General features: G+C 44.3%; 1 protein-coding gene across 1 annotated transcript in view; it reads left to right on the forward strand.

Annotated features, from left to right (window-relative positions):
• Positions 1-18,637, forward strand: part of LOC141147976 (uncharacterized) — a 488,999-nt gene that overhangs the window by 157,209 nt on the left and 313,153 nt on the right. The gene's annotated exons all lie outside the window — the stretch shown is intronic.

Genomic DNA, 18,637 nt, shown 5'->3' on the forward strand with positions numbered 1-18,637 from the left:
TTAAAAACGTAATACATTTCTCAGATAAAGACTCACCACACATTGGAGGACAGCCCTCTATATCAATCCCAGTCATATCAGTAAACCTCATACACACAGGGCATAAAAAATGCTGCTTATACAGGTTTTTGCCATTTTTTTCTTCAGCCTGTACAAGCAGCTCTATATGATCATATATATGATCATATTATCATATTTGTCTATGTTTGGGTGTTTACAGACCTATTTGCAGAGGAGCATTTTCAGGCTGTAAAAAAAAACAAAAAAAAAAAATCACAATTACGTTTTTGAGAGGAGCTTTCGGGGGGAGAAAAAATTCTCGATGCACATAAATGCAATGTTTAAGAGCATTCAGAATTTTCAAGTGTACAATGATTATCGTAAAATGAGCAGAGGGGAATGTTTTGAAAAAGAAAAAAAAAAAAAAAAATGCTCATACAATCTTGTGCAAAATGAGCCACTATAGGCATTTTTTTTTATGCTGCTTTAACCACCTGGCACCCGCGCTATGGCCGAATGACGGCCACAGCGCGGACCTTAATTCCCGGGAGGCCGTCATATGACGGCCTCCCCTGTGCATGCTCCCTGCGTGCTGTGATCACCGAGTCACTGAGACTCGGCTGATCACCGATCTGAGTAAGGGGCCGGTCCCGGCCCCTTACCATGTGATCAGCTGTCAGCCAATGACAGCTGATCACATGATGTAAACAAAAGATCTGTAATCGTTTTTTTTTTTTTACTCACGCTGACAGCGTGAGTAGAAAAAAAAGCTGATCACCGGCTAGGATGTGAGGGACATCGGTCCCCGAGTGGAAGAGGCACACCTGCCTCATCAGTGCCACCTAAAAGTGCCACCTAACAGTGCCCACAGTGCCACCTAACAGTGCCAACAAGTGCCACCTATCAATGCCCACAAGTGCCACCTATCAATGCCCACTTGTAGCGCCAATCAGTGCCACCCGGCAGTGCTGCCCATCACTGCCACCCATCAGTGCCCATCACTGCCACCTCATCAGCGTACATCAATGAAGGAGAAAAATTACCCGTTTTAAATTTTTTATAACAAAATATAAAAAAATAACAATTTTTAAAAAAAAAATTCAGTTTTTTACATTTTTTTTAACAAAAAGTAAAAACTGCAGAGGTGATCAAATACCACCAAAAGAAAGCTCTATTTGTGGTGAAAAAATAGTAAAAATGTCATTTGGGTACAGTGTTGTATGACCGCGCAATTGTCATTCAAAGTGCGTCAGCGCTGAAAGCTGAAAATTGGTCTGGATAGGAGGGGGGTTTAAGTGCCCAGTAAGCAAGTGGTTAACTGCCAGAGGTACTGGCATTTTTTTCAGCTGCCTAGTGTGCATGGACACTTATGCCGCGTACACACGCTCGGAATTTCTGACAACAAATGTTGGATGTGAGCTTGTTGTCTAAAATTCTGACCGTGTGTAGGCTCCATCGGACATTTGTTGTCGGAATTTCCGACAACAAATGTTTGAGATCTGGATCTCAAATTTTCCGGCAACAATTGCTCGCTCAAAAGAGGTTCCGGAATCTCATAACTGAGTACACTGCTTATATCAGAGGATACAAAAATGACCAATCTTATTTATTTTATACATAGCAGGGGTAGAAACATTCCTAAAACAAACCTTAAAAGGAGAAATACAGCCAAAGCTCTTTTGGCCCTACTTCCCCGGTGGGTCACAGGAATGAACTTACCGTATATACTCGAGTATAAGTCGTTCCGAGTATAAGTCGAGGCCCTAATTTACCACAAAAAAATGGGAAAAACGTATTGACCCGAGTATAAGACGAGGGTGAGAAATGCACAGCTACTGTAAGTGGAAAAGAGGGTCAACAATGCCCATTTGCAGCCTCGCTGTGCCCATTTGCAGCCATAGGTCCCCCGAACTTCAAACTCGGTGGTTAAGAGTTCCTAGATGCCCCCTAGCTGCAGCCAAAATTTGGGGTCTCTGAACCCAAAGGGTCCCAAAATGACTTTGCTGCAGATGGACACAGTTGACCGAATTTGGGGCCCCGTATCTTGGGGCTACTTAGTGCTAAGAACCCCAAATTTGGTGTTCAAACCCAGTGGAACTTGCATCATAAAATATCCAAAGCTGGGGTTCCTAGCACCTAGTGGCCCTGAGATACGGGGCCCCAAAGTCGGTTCAGAAAATGTCAAGCACTTCTGCAGTAGAGAATGACATTTTCCGAACCGATTTTGGGGCCCCGTATCTCGGGGCCACTCAGTGCTAGGAACTCCATCTTTAGATATGTTGTGGTACCAGTTCCAATGAGTTTGCACACTAAATTTGGGGTTCCTAGCACCAAGTGGCCCTGAGATACAGGGCCCCAAAATCAGTTTGGAAAATGAAATTTTTTGCTGCAGAAAAGTGTTTGACTCGAGTATAAGTCGAGGGGGGCATTTTCAGCACAAAAAAAATGTGCTGAAAAACTCGACTTATACTCGAGTATATACGGTAGCTCTGCACTTCTGTGACACATATTCAGCCGACAATGGGGTAAAGTCTGACATCCCTGAGTCAGTTCAGGCTCTGGAGGGATCCCAATTTTAATTAGACATGTGTGGTTCATTTTGATTTGAATTAAAATTCGGACAAATTTTCATTTTTTGGAAATTCAGATGTATCCGAATTTCAAAATTACAATAGTACTGAATTTAAAACAAATCCGAAATAAGGAAAAAAAAATTCGGATGAAATTCGAATTCAAATCGTTTTCAAATTGGAATTCGAAAAGTATTCAAATTCGAATCGTTTTCCAGTTTCCAAAGAGAATAAAATAGACTAGAAGATAAAGAAATAGAATAGAAAAAAAAATAGACTAGAAAAGATTACAACAGAAAATAAAAGTATAGAATATAATAGAGTAAAACAGAACAAAATAAAATAGAAAATAAAAGAACAGAATAGACTAGAGTATAATAGAAACAAAGAGAATAGAATAACGTAGAAAGAATATAACCATCTTCTGAAATTCTAATTTCAAATAGAATAAATTTGAATGCATAAGAAAAGAATAGAATAGAAAAGAATGGAATTAAAAAAAAAATAGAACAGAATAGAATAACATAGAAAGAATATAAACATTTCCCAAAATTCAAATAGAATCAATTTGAATTTGAATAGAATAGAAAGTAATAAATTAGAATAAAATAGAAACTAACACAATAGTATAGAAAAAAAAACTGAATAAGATAGAAAGAATATAACCATCTTCTGAAATTTGAATTTTGAATAGAATAAATTTGAATAGAAAATAATAGAATAGAAAAGAATAGAATAGAAAATAAAATAATAATAGAATAAACAAATAAAAAAAAGAATATAATAAAAAAAAAATAGATTAGAATAAAAAGAATATAACCATTTCCCAAAATTCAAATATAATCAATTTGAATAGAAAAGAAAAGAATAGATAAGAATAGGAAGATAGTTATATTCATTCTATTCAAATTTGAATTGATTCTATTTGAATTTTGGAAAATTGTTATATTATTTCTATTCTATTATATTGTTTTTTTTAACTCTATTCTTTTCTATTCGAATTTCAGAGGATGGTTATAATCTATTTTATTCTATTCTTTTTTTCTATTCTATTCCTTTTGTATTCTGTTCTTTTGTTTTCTATCCTATTTTGTTCTGTTTTATCTATACATATTTATCTATTATATTATATTATATTCTTTTATTTTCTGTTATATTCTTTTCTATTCTACTCAATTTTTTTCTGTTCTATTCCTTTAATTTCTATTCTATTTTATTCTCTTTGGAAATTGGAAACGATTCTATATATATATTTATTGACAGAAAAACACAGAATTGTTGACATTTTTGCAGATTTATTAAAAAAGAAAAACTGAAACATCACATGGTCCTAAGTATTCAGACCCTTTGCTGTGACACTCATATATTTAACTCAGGTGCTGTCCATTTCTTCTGATCATCCTTGAGATGGTTCTACACCTTCATTTGAGTCCAGCTGTGTTTGATTATACTGATTGGACTTGATTAGGAAAGCCACACACCTTGCTATATAAGACCTTACAGCTCACAGTGCATGGCAAAGCAAATGAGAATCATGAGGTTAAAGGAACTGCCTGAAGAGCTCAGAGACAGAATTGTGGCAAGGCACAGATCTGGCCAAGGTAACAAAAAATTTCTGCTGCACTTAAGGTTCCTAAGAGCACAGTGGCCTCCATAATTCTTAAATGGAAGATGTTTGGGATGACCAGAACCCTTCCTAAAGCTGGCTGTCCAGCCAAACTGAGCTATCGGGGGAGAAGAGCCTTGGTGAGAGAGGTAAAGAAGAACCCAAAGACCACTGTGGCTGAGCTTCAGAGATGCAGTCGGGAGATGGGAGGAAGTTGTAGAAAGTCAACCATCACTGCAGCCCTCCACCAGTCAGAGCTTTATGGCAGAGTGGCCCGACGGAAGCCTCTCCTCAGTGCAAGACACATGAAAGCCCGTGTGGAGTTTACCAAAAACACCTGAAGGACTCCAAGATGGTGAGAAATAAGATCCTTTGGTCTGATGAGACCAAGATAGAACTTTTTGGCCTTAATTCTAAGCGGTATGTGTGAAGAAAACCAGGCACTGCTCATCACCTGTCCAATACAGTCCCAACAGTGAAGCATGGTGGTGGCAACCTCATTCTGTGGGGGTGTTTTTCAGCTGCAGGGACAGGACGACTGGTTGCAATTGAGGGAAAGATGAATGCGGCCAAGTACAGGGATATCCTGGATGAAAACCTTCTCCAGAGTGCTCAGGACCTCAGACTGGGCTGAAGGTTTACCTTCCAACAAGACAATGACCCTAAGCACACAGCTAAAATAACGAAGGAGTGGCTTCACAACAACTCAGTGACTGTTCTTGAATGGCCCAGCCAGAGCCCTGACTTAAACCCAATTGAGCATCTCTGGAGAGACCTAAAAATGGCTGTCCACCAACGTTTACCATCCAACCTGACAGAACTGGAGAGGATCTGCAAGGAGGAATGGCAGAGGATCCCCAAATCCAGGTGTGAAAAACTTGTTGCATCTTTCCCAAAAAGACTCATGGCTGTATTAGATCAAAAGGGAGCTTCTACTAAAAATTGAGCAAAGGGTCTGAATACTTAGGACCATGTGATATTTCAGTTTTGATTTTTTAATAAATCTGCAAAAATGTCAACAATTCTGTGTTTTTCTGTCAATATGGGGTGCTGTGTGTACATTAATGAGGAAAAAAAAACGAACTTAAATGATTTTAGCAAATGGCTGCAATATAACAAAGAGTGAAAAATTTAAGGGGGTCTGAATACTTTCCATCCCCACTGTGTGTGTGTTTGTGTGTGTGTGTGTGTCTGAAAATGAATTAAACAAATTTAACTGAACTAATCTATGTAAATAACAAATCGAAATGAAACACATTTTTTCATTTTGCACATGTCCAATTTTAATGCCGGGATCCACCCAGGTGCCTGAGCCGCTGGGAGACTGAGCCAGCTGCTCCCACCCCCTCCACAGCCCGTCACTCCAGTGAGCGCTGGGGGGGGGGGGCAAAACAGCAAGCCAGTGACTGACAGTCACCCGCTCACGGCTCACTAAAGACTGAGAACTGAGTGAGAAAGCAGTGTTTGATCTCTCAGTTATCATTGTAATGCTGGTGGGGATAGGTGCAGTTATCGGACTGATCCTGCATACACCTAGGTGAGTATGTATGTTTTTTTTGTTTTTATTTAATCCCACTATAGTCATGGGGCAGTACAGTGGATTAATGGTTAGCACTTCAGCTTCGCTTCTCCAGTTCAAAGCCATGGACACTATGCACAGAATTTGTATGTTCTCCCTGTGCTTGTATGGGTTTCCTGTGGTTTCCCTCTAATAGAGCAAAAACATGCTGGTAGGTCAGGGCCGGCCCTACCATGGGACCCAGTGGGCCTAGGGTCTCAGACAGCATTTTAAGAGGGACGGCAGCCTGCAGTGACAATTTATACCCATAGGCGTGCACACGGGGTGTGCTGAATGTGCCTGGGCCGGCTGGCTCCTGAGATCTGTCTGTGGGACTGCTGTGAAATGTTGCATCCAATCAGTGTGCAGTCTGTGCTGCCTGTGAGACAGTTTCACACTGAGCCCATATTGATGCTTGCCAGAGCCGCTGAGTGTGTGAAACTGACATGTAATGTAACTGCATGCAGAGAGAGACCAGCTGTCAAAATTCAGCGTTGATGTCGGGGGTGGGCGGAACCCAGGGTGGGCGGGACACAGCAGCTATCAAACACCAGCCAATAGGATGGGGCCTGGGCAAGCCACTATGTGTATATGGCTCGGCCCCCTTTCTTAAGCAGCCCAATCATTGGCTGGTGTTTGAGAGCTGCTGGGTCCCACCCACCCTGTGTCCCGCCCACCCCGACATCAACGCTGAATTTTGACAGCTGGTTTCTCTCTGCATGCAGTTACATTACATGAAAGTGTCACACACAGTTTCACTACGCGTCAATATCGGCTCAGTGTGAAACTCCCTCTCCTCTGTCAGTGCCAATCAGTGCCACCTGCCAGTGCCAATCAGTGCTTCCAATCAGTGCCCATCAGTGCTGTCAATCAATGCCCATGAGTTCCACCTATCAGCACCCATCAGTGCTGACTATTAGTGCCCATCAGTGCTGCCAATTAGTGCCCATCGGTGCTGCCAATCAGTGACACTAAATGCTGCCAATCTGTGCTGCCTATCAGTGCTGATCAATGCAGCCTATCAGTGCCAATCAGGGCCCATCAGTGCCAATCATTGCTGCCTGTCAGTGCTGCCAATCAGTGCACTGAGTGCAGGGATGGGGTGATGAACTCAGCAGCCAGGCACATTGTCCATGGGGGGGGGGGGTGGCCTGGCCTGAACTTACTGCTCAATAACTTAACAATAATGGTGCAATCCTCATATATATGGAAATCTCAATAGGCTTCAATAATACCACAATACTGATCTGTGATGTGCAACTTCACATATAATACACATCACACTGAAAATAAGACATACTGTATACAATTAAACTCAGAAGGGATGGTGGAAACCCCTTGTGACGAGCCCTTGTCCTCAACAGGACTATATCTGCAGTAAATGCTTCCTCTTTCCAGAACCAGCACTATCCAAGACCCCTTAGCTCACCCAGTCGCCAGCCATAACACAGTGTAGGGTGAACAACAACATCAAACTCTTTTATTCCAGCACATGTTACCACAGATATCCAACTCCGCGACACTTCTTCCCACCCTTGGATTCAGGGCGGGGTAAACTGTCCAATCACAATAGACACACGGGTCAGGTGTATTCAAACTTCTCATCAGTAAACAGTCTTATCAACAGGATGAGCTTTTGGAGGAATCCCCCCCCCCCTCCACATAAGATATCCATCCCATAATATACGTTTCTTCTAGGGCAGACAGACACAAACAATGGAATACAACCACACCCCAAACAATCACAGCAAAGAGTCCACAACAGCACGAGACAACACACAATATATACATATATACAACATTGAGTCTGACTAGCACAGATCATCGTGGGGTTCTCAGGCACCCTGGGCCTCTAATGGACACAGGGTAATTTACACATAAGAGGGTCTGGGGAAGCTGGACACAGAGTTTCCAAAGCTCTCCAAGGTAAGCTGAGTTGCACAAACCCCTCACCCAAAGTGACTCTTGTCACACCCCTCTTATAGATATTAATTAATATTTATTAATTTATTAATATACATATTAACTTTAATTGCAACAACTTTTTAGTTGGGAGGTTCCCACCATTATAGCGCGTTAGCATTTTTATTTTTTAGATTGTTACACTTAATTTTATATGTATTAGTTATCATTATAATGTGAATTTTTGCACTTGACATACATTTTCCTCCACCCTTGCTAAGTCCATGTCTTTATGGACCTTGCTTTGTGCACTGGTGTGCAGTCATGTTGGAACAAGAAGGGGCCATCCCCAAACTGTTTCCACAAAGTTGGGAGCATGAAATTGTCCAAAATGTCTTGGTATGTTGACGACTTAAAAGTTCCCTTCACTACAACTACGGGGGCAACCCCTGAAAAACAACCCCACACCATAATCTCCCCTCCACCAAATGATTTGGACCAGTGCACAAAGCAAGGTCCATAAAGACATGGATGAGTGAGTTTGGGGTGGAGGAACTTGACTGGCCTGCACAGAGTCCTGACCTCAACCCGATAGAACACCTTTAGAATAATGAATACAAAAAGACTAAAGGGATTTTAACGGTGCGGATAGACTATACGTACAGAAAGAAGTTTTTTTCTAAAAAAAAAAGACAATTTATTGTTACAACCATTAACCACTTGAGCCCCGGACCATTATGCTGCCTAAGGACCAGAGGTCTTTTTCCAATTTGGCACTGCGTCGCTTTAACTGCTAATTGCGCGGTCATGCAATGCTGTACCCAAACGAAATTTGCGTCCTTTTCTTCCCACAAATAGAGCTTTCTTTTGATGGTATTTGATCACCTCTGCGGTTTTTATTTTTTGCGCTATAAACGGAAAAAGACCGAAAATTTTGAAAAAAAATGATATTTTCTACTTTTTGTTATAAAAAAAATCCAATAAACTAAATTTTAGTCATACATTTAGGCCAAAATGTATTCGGCCACATGTCTTTGGTAAAAAAAAATGTCAATAAGTGTATATTTATTGGTTTGCGCAAAAGTTATAGCGTCTACAAACTAGGGTACATTTTTCTGTAATTTACACAGCTTTTAGTTTATGACTGCCTATGTCATTTCTTGAGGTGCTAAAATGGCAGGGCAGTACAAAATCCCCCCAAATGACCCCATTTTGGAAAGTAGACACCCCAAGGAAATTGCTGAGAGGCATGTTGAACCCATTGAATATTTATTTTTTTTGTCCCAAGTGATTGAAAAATGACAAAAAAAAAAAAAAATATTTACAAAAAGTTGTCACTAAATGATATATTGCTCACACAGGCCATGTGCCTATGTGGAATTGCACCCCAAAATACATTCAGCTGCTTCTCCTGAGTACGGGGATACCACATGTGTGGGACTTTTTGGGAGCCTAGCCGCGTACGGGGCCCCGAAAACCAAGCACCGCCTTCAGGATTTCTAAGGGTGTAAATTTTTGATTTCACTCTTCACTGCCTATCACAGTTTCGGAGGCCATGGAATGCCCAGGTGGCACAAAACCCCCCAAAATGACCCCATTTTGGAAAGTAGACACCCCAAGCTATTTGCTGAGAGGCATATTGAGTCCATGGAATATTTTATATTTTGACACAAGTTGCGGGAAAGTGACACTTTTTTTTTTTTTTTTTTCATAAAGTTGTCACTAAATGATATATTGCTCACACAGGCCATGGGCATATGTGGAATTGCACCCCAAAATACATTTAGCTGCTTCTCCTGAGTACGGGGATACCACATGTGTGGGACTTTTTGGGAGCCTAGCCGCGTACGGGGCCCCCGAAAACCAATCACTGCCTTCAGGATTTCTAAGGGTGAAAATTTTTGATTTCACTCTTTACTGCCTATCACAGTTTCGGAGACCATGGAATGCCCAGGTGGCACAAAACCCCCCCAAATGACCCCATTTTGGAAAGTAGACACCCCAAGCTATTTGCTGAGAGGCATGGTGAGTATTTTGCAGCTCTCATTTGTTTTTGAAAATGAAGAAAGACAAGAAAAAACATTTTTTTTTTTTCTTTTTTCAATTTTCAAAACTTTGTGACAAAAAGTGAGGTCTGCAAAATACTCACTATACCTCTCAGCAAATAGCTTGGGGTGTCTACTTTCCAAAATGGGGTCATTTGGGGGGGTTTTGTGCCACCTGGGCATTCCATGGCCTCCGAAACTGTGATAGGCAGTGAAGAGTGAAATCAAAAATTCACGCCCTTAGAAAGCCTGAAGGCGGTGCTTGGTTTTCGGGGTCCCGTACGCGGCTAGGCTCCCAAAAAGTCTCACACATGTGGTATCCCCATACTCAGGAGAAGCAGCAGAATGTATTTTGGGGTGTAATTTCACATATTTCCATGGCATGTTTGAGCAATATATCATTTAGTGACAACTTTGTGCAAAAAAAAAAAAAAAAAATTTGTCTCTTTCCCGCAACTTGTGTCGCAATATAAAATATTCCATGGACTCGACATGCCTCTCAGCAAATAGCTTGGGGTGTCTACTTTCCAAAATGGGGTCATTTGGGGGGGTTTTGAACTGTCCTGGCATTTTATGCACAACATTTAGAAGCTTATGTCACACATCACCCACTCTTCTAACCACTTGAAGACAAAGCCCTTTCTGACACTTATTGTTTACATGAAAAAGTTATTTTTTTTTTGCAAAAAAATTACTTTGAACCCCCAAACATTATATATTTTTTTAAAGCAAATGCCCTACAGATTAAAATGGTGGGTGTTTCATTTTTTTTTTTCACACAGTAATTGCGCAGCGATTTTTCAAACGCATTTTTTTGGGGAAAAAACACACTTTTTTAAATTTTAATGCACTAAAACACACTATATTGCCCAAATGTTTGATGAAATAAAAAAGATGATCTTAGGCCGAGTACATGGATACCAAACATGATATGCTTTAAAATTGCGCACAAACGTGCAGTGGCAACAAAATAAATACATGTTTAAAAGCCTTTAAAAGCCTTTACAGGTTACCACTTTAGATTTACAGAGGAGGTCTACTGGAAAAATTACTGCACTCGATCTGGCCTTCGCGGTGATACCTCACATGCATGGTGCAATTGCTGTTTACGTTTGACGACAGACCGCCGCTTGCGTTCGCCTTAGCGCGAGAGCAGGGGGCGACAGGGGTGCTTTTTTTTTTTTTTTTTTTTTCTTTATTATTTTTTTGCTTTTTTAATCTTACTTTTAAACTGTTCCTTTCATATTTTTTTTTTAAATCATTTTTATTGTTATCTCGGGGAATGTAAATATCCCCTATGATAGCAATAGGTAGTGACAGGTACTCTTTTTTGAAAAAAATTGGGGTCTATTAGACCCTAGATCTCTCCTCTGCCCTCAAAGCATCTGACCACACCAAGATCGGTGTGATAAAATGCTTCCCCAATTTCCCAATGGCGCTATTTACATCCGGCGAAATCTAAGTCATGAAATGCTCGTAGCTTCCGGTTTCTTAGGCCATAGAGATGTTTGGAGCCACTCTGGTCTCTGATCAGCTCTATGGTCAGCTGGCTGAATCACCGGCTGCATTCTCAGGTTCCCTGTTGAGACAGGAGAGCCAGAGAAAAACACGGAAGACGGTGGGGGGGGGGGGCATTCCCTCCCACGGCTTGTAAAAGCAGTCTAGAGGCTAATTAGCCGCTAGGATTGCTTTTACATGAAAGCCGATCGCTGGCTGAAAAGAATGATACCAAGATGATACCTAAACCTGCAGGCATCATTCTGGTATAACCACTCAAAGTCGTGAATGGCGTACCTGAAGACAAAAAAATGGTTAACAATGGTTAACAATAAAGCACAGTAAACAGTAAAGTATAAATAATTACATACCTGAAAAACAAACATGATAAAACATAATAACAATAACAATAAAACATTGCAGAATAGAATACAGTAAAAAAGAGCAGAACAATAGAGAGAGAGAATAGAGAGAGAGAGAACAATAAAACGACAACTATTTTTTTTTATTTTATATATTTTTTTTTTTTTACACTTTTTTTGTAACTAACTTTTATAACTGTAACCCGGTTCCAGGTTCGGGTCTCTCAAAGTGCGATGGCATCTTGGGAGACCCTGTGAAAGTGTGCCTAGTATGTGCAATGCTGTACCCTACGCTAATACTCAACTAGTGAATGGTAGCGTTCAAAACATTCACCAATGCAAAGACCAGGATTGTCAGGACAGGAGGGACAATAATAGCGGGTGTCACGCCTATATCCGCGCTTTCTGCAGACACAACATCTTTTTGGGGGGGTTCGTTGGGTAGGGGTACTCGGGAGGACATAAAAATGCCTCTCATGCAGCCGACTGCATTTGGTTGGGGATGTGAATGGGGGAAGTACGGGCGCTGCAGAAGCGGTGGGTTCCCAATTAGGATTGGCGAATGCAGCAGGAAGGGCACTATGGGCACGACGGGCCTGTGTTTGTCTTTTTGGTGGCAGCGGGACACTACTTGTGCTTGCCACCTCACCAGCTTGAACTGCACTTATGGGACTCGCCACGTCACCAAGTGTTACTGCAGTGCTGGTTTGACTACGACCGGGGTGTACTAGGCCGCTGGTGCTTGCCAGTTCCCCAAAACGCTACCAAAAAAACTGTTAGCGATCGCAGGGATCAGGCCTGACTCTGCGAACGCTGCAGTTATGCATTTAGAGTTTTGTAAGTGACAGTGATCGATCAATACTGCACTTGGGTGGGCTGGGCTGGGCCGGGCGGAGGGGCAAAACGCAGGTGCTAGCAGGTATCTGGGCTGATCCCGCTAACACTGCGTTTTTGGGAACCCTAAACTGCTGGTGACGCTAGTATAGATCTGATCAGATCAGATATTGATCCGTTCAGATACTATACCACTAAGGGAGGTGTACGGTGCGTGCGTGGGTGTTAGCGGTACTGGCACTAACCTGACGCTGCCTGGGGCTGGTGCTTGCCAGTTCACCAAAATGCTACCAAAAAAACTGTTAGCAATCGCAGGGATCAGGCCTGACTCTGCGAACGCTGCAGTTATGCGTTTAGTGTTTTGTAAGTGACAGTGATCGATCGATACTGCACTTGGGTGGGCTGGGCGGAGGCGCAAAACGCAGGTGCTAGCGGGTATCTGGGCTGATCCCGCTAACACTGCGTTTTTGGGAACCCTAAACTGCTGGGGACGCTAGTATAGATCTGATCGGATCAGATATTGATCCGTACAGATACTATACCACTAAGGGAGGCGTATGCTGCGTGCGTGGGTGTTAGCGGTACTGGCGCTAATCTGACGCTGCCTGGGGCGACGCATATCACCGCCGGGCGATTAGGGGGCTAAACCTTTATTCGGTAATAAACGGCGGGTGCCCTGACACTATAAAAAATAAACAAACTAACCAGCGTCAACCGTAACAGTTATACGGTGATCAGTGGTGAAAGGGTTAACTAGGGGGCAATCAAGGGGTTAAAACATTTATCAGATAGTATATGGGGGTCCCTGACGCTATAAAACGCTGACGGCGAACCTAAATATTTACGTCCCTAACTATCGTCACCAGCGACACTAATACAGCGATCAGAAAAATGATCGCTTAGCGACACTGGTGACGGGGGGGTGATCAAGGGGTTAAAACTTTATTAGGGGGGGTTAGGGGGGTACCCTAGACCTACAGGGGGGTAACAGTAACTGTGCTAACACAGTAACTGTCACAAACTGACACCAATGCAGTAATCAGAAAAAAAAAAAAAACTGCTGGTGTCAGTTTGTGACAGGGGGGGGGGGTGATTGGGGGGGGGATCGGGGGGCGATCGGTGGGGGGATCGGGGTGTTTTGTATGCCTGGCATGTTCTACTGTGTGTGTGTGTTGGTGCACTCACATACCTGTCTTCTCTCCTCGGGCCGGAACGGAAACTACCGAGCCGAGGAGAGATGACATCACTTCCTTTGCTGCTGTTTAGCATACAGCAGCAAAGGAGTGTTCCCATTGGCCGGCGGCGATCGCGGGGGGGGGGGGGCCACAAACGGATGGCCTCCCCCTCGTCTCCGATCGCCGGGGAACAAAACGGGACCGCCTCGGGCGGCGGGGGGGGGGTCCGATCGGACCCCCCACCCGCGGGAGGCAAATCACGTACATGTACGTGATTTTGCCTGCCCGTGCCGCCTTGCCGACGTACATCGGCGTGAGGCGGTCCTTAAGTGGTTAAAAAGAGAACATATAGATTGTATAGAGTATCACAAACATTTTCTTTTTTTACAATTATAAAAACATGGTGGTCAAAGGGGATGAAAAGTGTGTATTATACTTTAACAGATGATATTTATTGCATACTAGCCTGACATGTTTCGCATTGTCGCTTTCTCAAGGGATATGCAACTGGTAATGATATCATGCAACACTTTTAGTAATTCTAAAGAAAAAAAAATTTTTTTTTTTTTTTTTTTAACATAAAATGATATTGAATTTATAATACCTGAATACACAAAAAATAATGAAAGAACCACACGCTGTCACTCCGAAACAACATCAGTTATAATGCTTACCCCTAGATTGACCCAACAAAACCTCGTCAAACCCAGCGCATGCAGACCCAAACCGGGGCACCAGTGAGGCTAAATTGCAAACACAGGGAACAGAAGGATGGAGCTGTTGTATGGATTGTAAATATCATATGTTAGCAATGATGTATACAGGGAATTGATTGGGTTAAAAAAGCAATTTAACACTTACTCTGTTAATTGATCAAAGCTGTATCCAGGGATGCAAGTAGTCATCAATTTCAATAGAAATTGTGGTTACAGGGAGTACTTCAGTTGTTGGTAAATGAAGCTGGGGAATTGAGTAAGAAGAAATGGAAATCTTACTGCAAGTAGAGAAATTGCAAGACTAAATGGTGTAGGCTAAATTATATGTATGGAGATAGTAATAAAAGTTTACAATTGGCTCGTTATAGTATGGTTTGACTCCAGTAGGTGGACATATTGTCTCAAGGTTTACATGCTAGAGCAACAGTTTAAACACTCACAGTCTAAATTCTATGGGAGTTCAGGGAGTAAATAAGAAATAGACAGGATGTTTGGATATAGAGCAGTGTGTGGTGTACTCACCAGTCACTCGCACTGCTGGGACATAGGCTCCATCCTCCGGCGCTGGCAGACATATCTGTCAGATGTGCCGGTTTAAATGCTGTTCCCCATCGAGCCGGCGTGTGACGTCGCCGGCTCGATGCGGACGTAATGGCACCAGTGCGCATGCCCGGGGAGCTGGGTGGCCGTCCAGACTACACACCCCATGAGGCACAGCGGCCGCAGACAGAGCCGACATGCGCAGTACAGCGCACGGCGGCTCCTCCCGCCGGCACACCGCGTCAGGGGCTGAGGGACGGGAAAAGGGGCACCAATTGTGACCTGTGTTGGAACCGGTCCATCGGGGAGGCACAGCGCAGGATGGGCACATCTCAAGGATGTGCCCCAGGCGTCCGTGTGGATGCGGCAGCCCCTCCTAGTCCCAGTGCGGGTAGAGGGCCGGGAGCGATTTGGCAGAGAGGGGCCAAAGGAGTAACCGATCGGGCAGGAAGAGACCACAAACCTTCCAATCCGATCAGTGAATCAGTGAGACAGCGCGCCTTACAAGAAAAAGTGAACACAATTGAATTGAATCAAAGTTGCATATACAATACCAGTGTTACATATGACTATACATTGATCAAATATTAGAATCAAGGATAACATATATTCTAAATATGTACAGTTTGCATTGAAAACAAGTCATCATGTATATAGACACAGAGGGAGGGGCAAGGAGGGAAGAAAAGGGTAATAACGGGGAAAGTGAGGTGTCTGGTGGAAAATGACACTGAGAGATTATGTATTGGCAGCTATAAGTTTACAGAAAAGGCCTGTAACTTAGGCTCTCATTCAAACCTGGGAAATAGGTGGCCTTAAGGGTGTAGATCCAGCGGGCTTCAAGCTGGAGCAGTGTACGATCGACACTGCCCCCTCTTTCGTCCAGCGGGATATGTTCCAAAGCCCGGAATTTAATGGTTTTGGGGTTGAAATTGTGACATAGACCCACATGCCTGGCAATGGCTGTACTCATTTGTTTTTTGAGGATGGGTTTTATGTGATCTCTAATCCGTTTAAAAAACGGTCGTTTTGCTGACATAAAAGCCGCCACAGGCACATTGAGCCAGGTAGATTATGCCCGGAGTCTGACACGTCGCATTAAATTTAATCGAGTGCCACTGCCCATTGGGGAGTAGGAAACAAGATGTAGTTTCTACATACTGGCAAATGTCACATCTGCCACATGGAGAAATGCCTGTGTGGGGGGGCTTCTTGTTGAATATTGGGATAAATTAGAGCAGAGACTGTGGGCCAGGCCTCCAACATCAGTGCCTGACCTCACAAATGCGCTTCTGGAAGAATGGTCAAACATTCCCATAGACACACTCCTAAACCTTGTGGACAGCCTTCCCAGAAGAGTTGAAGCTGTTATAGCAGGAAAGGGTGGGCCAACTCAATATTGAACCCTACGGACTAAGAGTGGGATGACATTAAAGTTAATTTGCGTATAAAGTAATGCGTCACAATACTTTTGACAATATAGAATATATTGGGAGCGGCTAAAAGTTCGTTCTAACCTGAAGTGCCTTCCGTTACCCCCTTTCCCTCAAAAGACACGACACGCAGACAGTCATTGAACAGTTGAACTATGTACATCTTTATTGCGGTTCCATGTTAAATGCTGCATTGCACCGGAAAGTCACTCTGAATAACTTCCAGTGTTTTTGAGTGATGAGAAATACAACTTTAAATCCAGAATAAACGAAACCTTTGTTAGTAAAGCTTCTATCTGGCATGAATTCTCATAAGGTAATGCATCTTTCCTTCCTCCTGTTAGCCACCACTTCCTGACTGTACAGTCCTTCTGATTCTAACTCCATGAACGATACTCTGAATAAAGTTCAGGAGATGACTTTAACCACATGCCGACCGGGCCATAGCCGAAAGACGGCTACAGCGCGGTCAGCTTGTTCTGGGCGGGCGTCCATGGACGTCCTCCGGAACTCTCGCTCCGCTCGCCCCCTGTGGGGCGCGCGCACTGAAGTGTCCGTGCTCGCCGGGTTCACGGGACCCGGCGCAACACGGAACGCGGTAAAGGGCCAATGACAGCGGCCCTTTACCACGTGATCGCTCCCTCCAATGAGGGAGCGATCACAATGTAAACAAACTGGGGTAATGCAAAGGTCCCAGCTCTCTTCTCTCCTCACACCGATACAGCGTGAGAGGAGAGAAGAGAGATCGATCGAAAAACCGTGAGTGAAAGGTACAGCAGTGCCCAGCAGTGCCATACAGTGCCATACAAGTGCCACTACACTGCTAATCTGTGCCCCAGAGTGCCATCAGTGCCACTTCACTCCCAATCAGTGCCACTAAAGTGTCCATCAGTGCCACTACAGTGCCCATCTGTGCCACCAGTGCCACTACACTACCCATCAGTGCCACTACAGTACCCATCTGTGCCACCAGTGCCACTACAGTACCCATCAGTGCCACTAAAGTACCCATCAGTGCCACTAAAGTACCCATCAGTGCCATTAAAGTGTCCATCAGTGCCACTACAGTGCTCATCTGTGCCATCAGTGCCACTATAGTGCTCATCAGTGCCACATCGGTGCCACCAGTGCCCATCAGTGCCACCTCTGCCACTTCAGTGCCCATCTGTGCCGCCAGTGCCCACGTCAGTGCTCCGCTAGTGCCACACCAGTGCCCAGTGGCACTACAGTGCTCATCTGTGCCACATCGGTGCCACTACAGTGCCCATTGGTCCCACCAGTGCCCACCAGTGCCACATCAGTGCTCCATCAGTGTCACGTCAGTGCTCCATCAGTGCCACGTCAGAGCTCCATCAGTGCCACGCCAGAGCTCCATCAGTGCCACGCCAGTGCTCCATCAGTGCTACACCAGGCCACTATAGTGCCCAGTGCCACTACAGTGCTTATAAGTGCCACATTATTGCTAATACAGTGCGCATTTGTGCCAAATCAGCGTCACTAGAGTGCTAATCTGCACCACTACAGCGCTCATCTGCGCCACTACATCGCTCATCAGTGCCACTACAGTGCTCATCGGTGCCACTACAGTACCCAATAGTGCATATTAGTGCCCATAAGTGGGTGCTCATCAGTGCTACCTTATCAGTGCACATTAGTGCCAAATAATCAGTGCATCCTCAGTGTGGTGCATTAGTGTTCATCAGTGCAACCTTATCAGTACCCAGCAGTGCACCCTCATCAGTACCCAGCAGTGCACCCTCATCAGTACCCAGCAGTGCACCCTCATCAGTACCCAGCAGTGCACCCTCATCAGTACCCAGCAGTGCACCCTCATCAGTACCCAGCAGTGCACCCTCATCAGTACCCAGCAGTGCACCCTCATCAGTACCCAGCAGTGCACCCTCATCAGTACCCAGCAGTGCACCCTCATCAGTACCCAGCAGTGCACCCTCATCAGTACCCAGCAGTGCACCCTCATCAGTACCCAGCAGTGCACCCTCATCAGTACCCAGCAGTGCACCCTCATCAGCAGCCAGCAGTGCACCCTCATCAGCAGCCAGCAGTGCACCCTCATCAGCAGCCAGCAGTGCACCCTCATCAGCAGCCAGCAGTGCACCCTCATCAGCAGCCAGCAGTGCACCCTCATCAGCAGCCAGCAGTGCACCCTCATCAGCAGCCAGCAGTGCACCCTCATCAGCAGCCAGCAGTGCACCCTCATCAGCAGCCAGCAGTGCACCCTCATCAGCAGCCAGCAGTGCACCCTCATCAGTAGCCAGCAGTGCACCCTCATCAGTAGCCAGCAGTGCACCCTCATCAGAACCCAGCAGTGCACCCTCATCAGAACCCAGCAGTGCAGCCTTTTCAGCACCCAGCAGTGCAGCCTCATTAGACCAGCCTCA

The sequence above is a fragment of the Aquarana catesbeiana genome, linkage group LG06 (genome assembly GCF_042186555.1).
Source record: "Aquarana catesbeiana isolate 2022-GZ linkage group LG06, ASM4218655v1, whole genome shotgun sequence".
NCBI lineage: Eukaryota > Metazoa > Chordata > Amphibia > Anura > Ranidae > Aquarana > Aquarana catesbeiana.